The sequence below is a fragment of the Triticum aestivum genome, chromosome 3D (genome assembly GCF_018294505.1).
Source record: "Triticum aestivum cultivar Chinese Spring chromosome 3D, IWGSC CS RefSeq v2.1, whole genome shotgun sequence".
NCBI classification, from domain to species: Eukaryota; Viridiplantae; Streptophyta; class Magnoliopsida; order Poales; family Poaceae; genus Triticum; species Triticum aestivum.
The window spans coordinates 272,335,214-272,346,632 of NC_057802.1; positions in this window are offsets into that span (position 1 = coordinate 272,335,214).

The following is an 11,419-nucleotide window of genomic DNA, read 5'->3' on the forward strand; positions in this document are numbered from 1 at the left end:
CACCATTATTTGGGCCTAGAGGAAGGCATTGGTAAGTAATAAGTAGATGATGGGTTGCTAGAGTGACAGAAGCTTAAACCCTAGTTTATGCGTTGCTTCGTAAGGGGCTGATTTGGATCCATATGTTTCATGCTATGGTTAGGTTTACCTTAATACTCCTTTTGTAGTTGCGGATGCTTGCAATAGGGGTTAATCATAAGTGGGATGCTTGTCCAAGAAAGGGCAGCATCCAAGCACCGGTCCACCCACATACCAAATTATCAAAGTAACTCATATGAGCGAGATGAAAACTAGCTTGACGATAATTCCCATGTGTCCTCGGGAGCGTTTTCCTTCATATAAGAGTTTGTCCAGGCTTGTCCTTTGCTACAACAAGGATTGGGCCATCTTGATGCACCTTATTTACTTTCATTACTTGTTACCTGTTACAAATTACCTTATCACAAAACTATCTGTTACCGATAATTTCAGTGCTTGCAGAGAATACCTTACTGAAAACCGCTTTGTCATTTCCTTCTGCTCCTCGTTGGGTTCGACACTCTTACCTATCGAAAGGACTATGATAGATGCCCTATACTTGTGGGTCATCAAGACTCTTTTCTGGCACCATTTCCAGGGAGTGAAGCGCCTTTGGTAGGTGGAATTTGGTAAGGAAAAATTTATATAGTGTGCTGAAATTTACTGTCACTTGTTACTATGGAACATAATCCTTTGAGGGTCTTGTTCGGGGTATCTTCACACCGACGAGTAGAGCAAAGAGTTGCTCTTCAACCTACTAAACCTACTGAAAATGTGTACTTTGAAATTCCTTCGGTTATGATAGAGAAACTGCTAGCTAATCCTTTTACAGGAGATGGAACATTACATCCCGATTTGCACCTAAGCTATGCGGATGAAGTTTGTGGATTATTTAAGCTTGCAGGTATGCCCGAGGATGTTATCAAGAAGGAGGTCTTGCCTTTATCTTTGAAGGAAAGGAATTGACATGGATTAGGCTATGTGATGATATGGGATCATGGAACTAGAACCGATTGAAATTGGAATTTCATCAGAAGTTTTATCCTATGCATCTTGTTCATCGTGATCGTAATTATATATATATAATTTTAGGCCTCGCGAAGGAGAAAGCATCGCTCAAGCTTGGGGGAGGCTTAAGTCAATGTTATATTCATGCCCCAATCATGAGCTCTCAAGAGAAATTATTATTCAAATTTTTTGTGCTCGGCTTTCTCTCAATAATCGCTCCATGCTCGATACTTCTTGTACTGGTTCTTTTATGATGAAGACTATTGAATTCAGATAGGAGTTATTGGAAAGAATTAAACGCAACTCTGAAGATTGGGACCTCGACGAAGGTAAGGAGTCAGGTATAACACGTAAGTTTGATTGTGTTAAATCTTTTATGGATACCGATGTTTTCCGTGAATTTAGCACTAAATATGGACTTGACTCTGAGATAGTAGCTTCTTTCTGTGAATCCTTTGCTACTCATGTTGATCTCCCTAAGGAGAAGTGGTTTAAATATAATCCTCCCATTGAAGTAAAAGTAGTTGCACCTATTAAAGTTGAAGAAAAGACTATCACTTATAATGATCCTGTCGTTCCTACTACTTATATTGAGAAACCACCTTTCCCTGTTAGAATAAAGGATCATGCTAAAGCTTCAACTGTGGTCAACAAAAGTAATATTAGGACACCCAAACCTCCTGAGCAAATTAAAGTTGAACCTAGTATTGCTATGGTTAAGGATCTCTTTGTTGATAATATTGATGGGCATGTTATTTACTTCTGTAATGAAGCTGCTAGAATTGCTAGACCTGATACTAAAAATAAACATAGACCTATTGTAGGCATGCCTATTATTTCTGTTAAGATAGGAGATCATTCTTATCATGGCTTATGTGATATGGGTGCTAGTGCAAGTGCAATACTTCATTCCTTATACAAAGAAATTATGCATGATATTGCACCTGCTGAGATAGAAGAAATTGATGTTACAATTAAGCTTGCCAATAGAGATACTATTTCACCAGTTGGGATTGTTAGAGATGTTGAAGTCTTGTGTGGGAAAGTTAAATATCCTACTGATTTTCTTGTTCTTGGTTCTCCACAAGATAACTTTTGTCCCATCATATTTGGTAGACCCTTCTTGAATACTGTTAATGCTAGGATAGACTGCGAAAAGGATGTTGTTACTATTGGTTTAGGAGATATGTCTCATGAGTTCAATTTTGCTAAATTTCGTAGACAACCCCGTGATGAGGAATTGCCTAGTAAAGGTGAAATTATTGGTCTTGCTTCTATTGTCGTGCCTCCTAATGATCCTTTAGAACAATATTTGCTCGACCATGAAAATGATATGTTTATGAATGAAAGAAGGGAAATAGATGAAGTATTCTTTAAACAGGGACCTATTTTGAAACACAACTTGCCTGTTGAAATCCTAGGGGATCCTCCTCCACCCAAGGGTGATCCCGTGTTTGAGGTTAAACCGTTACCTGATACTCTTAGAGATACTTACCTTGATGAGAAGAAGATATATCATGTTATTATTAGTGCTAACCTTTCAGAGCATGAGGAAAAGAAATTATTGAAAACTCTGAAGAAGCACCGTGCTGCTATTGGATATACTCTTGATGATCTTAAGGGCATTAGTCCCACTTTATGCCAGCACAAAATAAAATTGGAGAAAGACGCAAAACCAGTTGTTGATCACCAACGACGGTTAAATCCTAAGATGAAACAAGTGGTAAGGAAAGAAATAATAAAGCTTCTGGAGGCAGGTATAATTTATCCCGTTGCTGATAGTCAGTGGGTAAGTCATGTCCATTGCGTCCCTAAGAAGGGAGGTATTACTGTTGTTCCTAATGATAAAGATGAATTGATCCCACAAAGAATTGTTACAGGTTATAGAATGGTAATTGATTTCCGCAAATTAAATAAAGCTACTAAAAAGGATCATTACCCTTTACCTTTTATTGATCAAATGCTACAAAGATTATCCAAACATACATATTTTTGCTTTCTAGATGGTTATTCTGGTTTCTCTCAAGTACCTGTGTCAAAAGAGGACCAAGAAAAGACCACTTTTACTTGTCCTTTCGGTACCTTTGTTTATAGACGTATGCCTTTTGGTTTATGTAATGCACCTGCTACCTTTCAAAGATGCATGATGGCTATATTCTCTGATTTTTGTGAAAAGATTGTTGAGGTTTTCATGGATGATTTCTCCGTATATGGAACTTCTTTTGATGATTGCTTGAGCAACCTTGATCGAGTTTTCCAGAGATGTGAAGAAACTAATCTTTTCTTGAATTGGGAGAAGTGCCACTTTATGGTTAATGAAGGTATTGTCTTGGGGCATAAAATTTCTGAAAAAGGTATTGAAGTTGATAAAGCTAAAGTTGATGCTATTGAAAAGATGCCGTGTCCCAAGGACATTAAAGGTATAAGAAGTTTCCTTGGTCATGCCAGTTTTTATAGGAGGTTCATTAAAGGCTTCTAAAAAATCTCTAAGCCTCTGACTAATCTCTTACAAAAAGATATTCCTTTTGTCTTTGATGACGATTGTGTAGAAGCATTTGAAATACTTAAGAAAGCCTTGATTTCTGCACCTATTGTTTAGCGACCTGATTGGAATTTACCCTTTGAAATTATGTGTGATGCTAGTGATTATGCTGTAGGTGCTATTCTAGGACAAAGAGTTGATAAGAAATTAAATGTTATCCAATATGCTAATAAAAGTCTAGACAATGCCCAGAGAAATTATGCTACTACTGAAAAAGAATTTTTAGCAGTTGTATTTGCTTGTGCTAAGTTCAGACCTTATATTGTTAATTCTAAAGTAACTGTTCGCACTGATCATGCTGCTATTAAATATCTTATGGAAAAGAAATATGCTAAACCTAGACTTATTAGAGGGGTTCTCTTGCTACAAGAATTTGATTTGCATATTATTGATAGAAAGGCGGCTGAGAACCCCGTTGCAGACAACTTGTCTAGGTTAGAGAATGTTCTTGATGACCCACTACCTATTGATGATAACTTTCCTGATGAACAATTAGCTGTCATCAATGCTTCTTGTACTACTCCATGGTATGCTGATTATGCTAATTACATTGTTGCTAAATTTATACCACCTAGTTTCACACACCAGCAAAGGAAAAAGTTTTTCTATGATTTAAGACATTACTTCTGGGATGACCCACACCTTTACAAAGAAGGAGTAGACGGTATTATTAGACGTTGTGTACCTGAGCATGAACAGGAACAGAGCCTACGCAAGTGTCACTCTGAGGCTTATGGAGGACACCACGCTGGAGATAGAACTGCACATAAGGTATTGCAATCCGGTTTTTATTGGCCTACTCTCTTCAAAGATGCCCGTAAGTTTGTCTTGTCTTGTGATGAATGTCAAAGAATTGGTAATATTAGTAGACATTAGGAAATGCCTATGAACTATTCACTTGTTATTGAACCATTTGATGTTTGGGGGTTTGATTATATGGGACCGTTTCCTTCCTCTAATGGGTACGCACATATTTTAGTTGCTATTGATTACGTTACTAAGTGGGTAGAAGATATTCCAACTAGTAGTGCTGATCATAACACCTCTATTAAGATGCTTAAGGAAGTCATTTTTCTGAGGTTTGGAGTCCCTAGATACTTAATGACTGATGGTGGTTCACATTTTATTCATGGTGCCTTTCATAAAATGCTTGCTAAGTATGACGTTAATCATAGAATTGCATCTCCGTACCATCCACAATCTAGTGGTCAAGTGGAACTTAGTAATAGAGAGCTCAAATTAATTTTGCAAAAGACTGTTAATAGATCTAGAAAGAATTGGTCCAAGAAACTTGATGATGCATTATGGGCCTATAGAACTGCATATAAAAATCCTATGGGTATGTCTCCGTATAAAATGGTTTATGGAAAAGCATGTCACTTACCTCTCGAACTAGAACATAAGGCATATTGGGCTATTAAAGTGCTCAATTATGATTTCAAACTTGCCGGTGAGAAGAGGTTATTTGACATTAGCTCACTTGATGAATGGAGAACCCAGGCCTATGAGAATGCCAAACTGTTCAAAGAAGAAGTTAAAAGATGGCATGACAAAAGGATACAAAAGCATGAGTTTAATGTAGGTGATTATGTGTTGCTACTCAACTCTCGTTTAAGATTTTTTGCAGGAAAGCTTCTCTCTAAATGGGAAGGTCCTTACGTTATCCAGGAGGTCTACCGTTCCGGTGCCATAAAAATCAACAACTTCGAAGGCACAAACCCGAAGGTGGTGAACGGTCAAAGAATCAAACATTATATCTCAGGTAATCCTATAAATGGTGAAACTAATGTTATTGATACCGTAACCCCGGAGGAGTACATAAGGGACACTTTCCAGAACGTTTCAGACTCCGAAAGGAATAGGTATGTGGTACGGTAAGTAAACCGACTCCAAAACAGTTCTAATGGCAATTTTTCTCCGTTTTGGAATATTAAAAAAATAGGAAAATAAGAAGTAGTGCAGGAAGGACACGAGGCGTCCACGAGGGTGGAGGGCGCGCCCTATCCCCCTGGGCGCGCCCCCTACCTCATGGGCACCTCGTGTGCTCTCCGGACTCCGTTTTCTTGCACGATACTTCTTTCTGTCGGTAAAAATTCATTATATAATCTCCTAGAGGTTTTGACCACCATATCCCGCAAGTATCCTCTGTTTTCGTTTCGAGCTGTTTTTCTGATAGATCTAGATCACCATGACGTCTCCAAGCGCCCCCAAGGACAAGTTCTTCGAGAAGGTCATCAACCCCTACCTCCCGGAGGTGCTGCAACACCCTCAAACCATTGAGATGCATGATGGGTTGCCGCACATCCGTGATGTTGAGGGACCAAGGAGGACCGGAAGCGTGGAGACGAGGCTCGAAGCAATGGAACAACAAGTTTTCAAGTGCTAGGGGATGGTGGAACGTGGACTCAACGCCAACCACATGATGATCGCAGAGTTCACCAACAACCACAAGCTGGATGCCAAGAACATTGGGGAGACTATCTTCAAGCTTCACAAGAAGATCGAGCATCTCCAAGCCCAAATCTATGACCTGCAAAACCAAAACTGTGAGTATGAATATAGATTCAAGAGGATGAGTTTGGTTGCAGATTTGAGGATCCCGGAGACTCGATCATCCTTCTATGATGGCGAGCCTATGCCTTGGAAGATGGACGACAAGCCCACATCATCAACAACTCCACCATCTTCTTCACCAGCAAATTAGATATAATCACATGGGTATGGGCACTCTCCTTGGCAACTGCCAAGCTTGGGGGAGGTGCCCCGGTATTGAATCACCATCACACTCCTATCTTTACCGTTTTTTAGTTCAATCCTTTTAGTAATATCTTGATCTAGTAGAATAAAGTTTTGGTATGATCTAGTTTTGAGTTTTGCTTTATGATCCCTCTATGTAATCGAGTCCGTGAGCTATATATAATAAAGATTAGTGTTGAGTCAAGGGCTTGATTATTTTGCCATGATCTTGAGGGAATAAAAGAAAAGAGAAAGAATAAAAAGAAATAAAGAGATCATATTGATCTGATGGAGAGTAATGACTTCACATAGAAAGAGTATGATGAGTAAAAGTTGTTGAGAGTTGACAAATATAGTTTTGGTCATCGTTGCAATTAATAGGAAGTAATAAAGAAAGAGAGGTTTCACATATAAATATACTATCTTGGACATCTTTTATGATTGTGAGCACTCATTAAAATATGACATGCTAAAGAGTTGATGTTGGACAAGGAAGACAACGTAATGGGTTATGTTTTCTTATATCCGAAATAAAGTATATTGTCATGGATCATCCAACATGTTGAGCTTGCCTTTCTCCCTCATGCTAGCCAAATTCTTTGTACCAAGTAGAGATACTACTTGTGCTTTCGAATATTCTTAAACCCAGTTTTGCCGTGAGAGTCCACCATATCTACCTATGGATTGAGTAAGATCCTTCAAGTAAGTTGTCATCGTTGCATGCAATAAAAATTGCTCTCTAAATATGTATGATTTATTAGTGTGGAGAAAATAAGCTTTATACGATCTTGTGATGTGGAAGCAATAAAAGCGACGGACTGCATAATAAAGGTCCATATCACAAGTGGCAATATAAAGTGACGTTCTTTCGCATTAAGATTTTGTGCATCCAACCATAAAGCGCATGACAACCTCTGCTTCCCTCTGCGAAGGGCCTATCTTTTACTTTTGTCTTATACCTTATACAAGAGTCATGGTGATCTTCACCTTTCCTTTTTACATTTTATCCTTTGGCAAGCACATTGTGTTGGAAAGATCTTGATATATATATCCAACTAGATGTAAGTTAGCATGAACTATTATTGTTGACATTACCCTTGAGGTAAAAGGTTGGGAGGCAACACTATAAGCCCCTATCTTTCTCTGTTTTCGATTAAAGATCCATAACCATAAGTATTGCGTGAGTGTTAGCAATTGTGATAGACTAAATGATAGTTGAGTATGTGGACTTGCTGAAAAGCTCTTATATTGACTATTTCCGATGTTATGATAAATTGCAATTGCTTCAATGACCGAGATCATAGTTCGTTAGTTTTCAATGAAGTTTATGATTCGTACTTGACATTGTGAATAGATTGTTACTTTAGCATAAGAAATCATATGACAATATATATATATATATATATATATATATATATATATGTTGCTGTTATAAGAATGATCATGATGCCCTCATGTCCGTATTTTATTTTATCGACACCTCTATCTCTAAACATGTGGACATATTTTTCGATATCAGCTTCCCCTTGAGGACAAGCGAGGTCTAAGCTTGGGGGAGTTGATACATCCATTTTGCATCATGCTTTTATATCAATATTTATTGCTTTATGGGCTGTTATTACACATTATGTCACAATACTTACGCCTATTCTCTCTTATTTTACAAGGTTTACATGAAGAGGGGGAATGCCGGCAGCTGGAATTCTGGGCTGGAAAAGGAGCAAATATTATAGACCTATTCTGCACAACTCCAAAAGTCCTGAAACTCCATGGAAGTCATTTCTGGAATTAATAATAAATACTGAGCGAAGAAAGTAACAGAGGGGGCCCACCCACCATCCACAAGGGTGGGGGGCGCGCCCTACCCCCCTGGGCGCGCCCCCTGCCTCATGGGCCCCCTGGTAGGCCTTCGATGCCCATCTTCTTCTATGTGAAGTCTTTTACCCTGGAAAATATCATAAGCAAGATTTCAGGAAGAAACACCGCCGCCACGAGGCGGAACCTTGGCGGAACCAATCTAGGGCTCCGTCGGAGCTGTTCTGCCGGGGAAACTTCCCTTCGGGAGGGGGAAATCGTCGCCATCGTCATCACCATCGATCCTCTCATCGGGAGGGGGTCAATCTCCATCAACATCTTCACCAGCACCATCTCCTCTAAAACCCTAGTTCATCTCTTGTATCCAATCTCTGTCTCAAAACCTCAGATTGGTACCTGTGTGTTGCTAGCAGTGTTGATTACTCCTTGTAGTTGATGCTAGTTGGTTTATTTGGTGGAAGATCATATGTTCAGATCCTTTATGCATATTAATACCCCTCTGATTATGAACGTGAATATGATTTGTGAGTAGTTACATTTGTTCCCGAGGACATGGGAGAAGTCTTGCTATAAGTAGTCATGTGAATTTGGTATTCGTTTGATATTCTGATGACATATATGTTGTCTTTCCTCTAGTGGTGTTATGTGAACGTTGACTACATGACACTTCACCATTATTTTGGCCAAGAGGAAGGCATTGGGAAGTAATAAGTAGATGATGGGTTGCTAGAGTGACAGAAGCTTAAACCCTAGTTTATGCATTGCTTCGTAAGGGGCTGATTTGGATCCATATGTTTCATGCTATGGTTAGGTTTACCTTAATACTTCTTTTGTAGTTGCGGATGCTTGCAATAGGGGTTAATCATAAGTGGGATGCTTGTCCAAGAAAGGGCAGCACCCAAGCACCGGTCCACCCACATACCAATTTATCAAAGTAACGAACGTGAATCATATGAGCATGATGAAAACTAGCTTGATGATAATTTCCATGTGTCCTTGGGAGCGTTTTCCTTCATATTAGAGTTTGTCTAGGCTTGTCCTTTGCTACAAAAAGGATTGGGCCATCTTGCTGCACCTTATTTACTTTCATGACTTGTTACCGTTACAAATTACCTTATCACAAAACTATCTGTTACTGATAATTTGAGTGCTTGCAGAGAATACCTTACTGAAAACCGCTTGCCATTTCCTTGTGCTCCTTGTTGGGTTCGAGACTCTTAATTATCGAAAGGACTATGATAGATCCCCTATACTTGTGGGTCATCAAGATACACAAGGGCATGTGTGGCTCCCACATTGGATCAAGGGCCTTGGTTGGGAGAGCTTTCCGGCAAGGTTTCTACTGGCCCAGGGCCCTCAAAGATGCCATCGAGCACCAAGTGTGAAGCCTGCCAGTTCCATTCCAAGAATATCCATTAGCCTGCCCAAGCTCTTCAGTCAATCCCTTTGTCATGACCATTTTTAGTCTTGGGGCTCTACATCTTGGGACCCTTCCCCCGTGCTACCGAGGGCTTTGAATTGTTGTTCATTGCAATCGACAAGTTTACAAAGTGGCCGGAAGTGGAGCCCGTGAGAAAGGTGACTGCACAGTCAGCTATCAAGTTCTTGAAAGGATTGGTGTGCCGCTTCGGGGTCCCTGCCCGAATCATCATCGACAACGGCGCCCAATTCACGAGTCGCGCCTTCATGCAATACGTTCATGCCCTTAGAAGCAAAATGTCATTTGCCTCCGTGGCTCATCCAAGGAGCAACCGGCAAGCAGAGAGGGCAAACGCTGAAGTGCTGCGAGAACTCAAGACAAGAACCTTCGATAAGTTGCAGAAGTGTGGCAGGCGATGGATCATCGAGCTGCCGGTGGTTCTTTGGTCCCTCAGAACGACACCAAATCGAGCTACTGGGCAGACTCCCTTCTCCCTAGTCTATGGGGCAGAAGTAGTTATCCCCATGAAACTCATATACGGGTCACCTCGAGTGCTTACCTACGATGAAGTAGGACAACAGCAGCACTGGCGAGATGATGATGTACTACTTGAGGAGAACCATCTCTGGGCTGCTACGCGTGCTGCACGCTACCAGAAAGCGTTGCGTCGCTATCACAACCGCAGGGTTCATGCCCAGAGTTTTTAGGAAGGTGACCTTGTCCTTAGGTATGTTCAGTCCGCCAAGGGTACAAACAAGTTGACGCCAAAGTGGGAAGGCCCTTACCGGGTAGTATAAGTCATGAGACCTGGCGCAGTCCATCTGGAGATCGGAGATGGCATTCAGTTGCAAAACTCATGGAACATTGAGCATCTCCGTAAGTTCTACCCGTAAGGGGCGGATGTCGGGCCCTAACCAACAACCACCCTTTTGTACAGGCCTTGCCGATGTTGCATGTAACCCCTTGTACAAAGCCAGGCGTAGACCCTAAGCAACACAGAAATAAATGAAGCGCTGGCAGCCCCTGACAAATTGCATGCATGCATAAGCATATCATGAGCATAGCATGTTCATGTAGATAAGATCGCATGTGGCATCATTTTCCATCTGCGCTATGCTGTCGGGCTCTTACCACGGACTTGGTCCTGAAGAAGAGAAGAGAAGACAAGCCTACATTGTGATCCCCAGCAAACCAAACAGATAAGTTCTTTCTTATCCATACATGTTCTGTAAGTAGAGACTTGTGCATGAAAACCTCGCCGCCTTCGAAACTTAGGTGCTCCCGTCCCTTGACTCAAATGTTGCTTCGGTCAGGATTGTTTTAGTGGCCTTTGGCAGAAAAAGTTTGGCGGGGGGTGGTCCCTCTTTGTGATTTGTGCCCGGCAGGCCTAGCCCCACGAAATTTTTTTGAGGGCAACGGTAGGATAACCTGCCAGGGAAAACTTGTTTACTTAAACATATAGAGGCATTTCACCTCTGCATGGACATGTTACATGCACAAGTACCCGGGAAGGCTTGTCTTTTTCATTAATATGCTGATGATGAAGTACAAATCTTACAGAACACAAAAATGGGTAAAGAAAATTACATAATTTAGACTAAAGTTTGGCAAGTGCCAACATGTTTTAGATTGAAAAAAAGGTAAGTGCCCCATGATGCCTTTCGTCTATCCCTCCCCTCCTTGAAATTATAGGAGGAGACGAAGAAGACGGAGGGAAGGCCTGGCTGGAATTCGGCGCCTCCCCAGGATCAAGATGGCACCGTCTCCGGGCTGGGAGGAAGAAACCGGAGGGCAGGTGCGGATGGTGGCACTGTCGAAGGCCCAACCGGTGATGATGGTGTTGCCGGCAATCATGCCTCGTTGGAGCGGTCCTCCTTGCT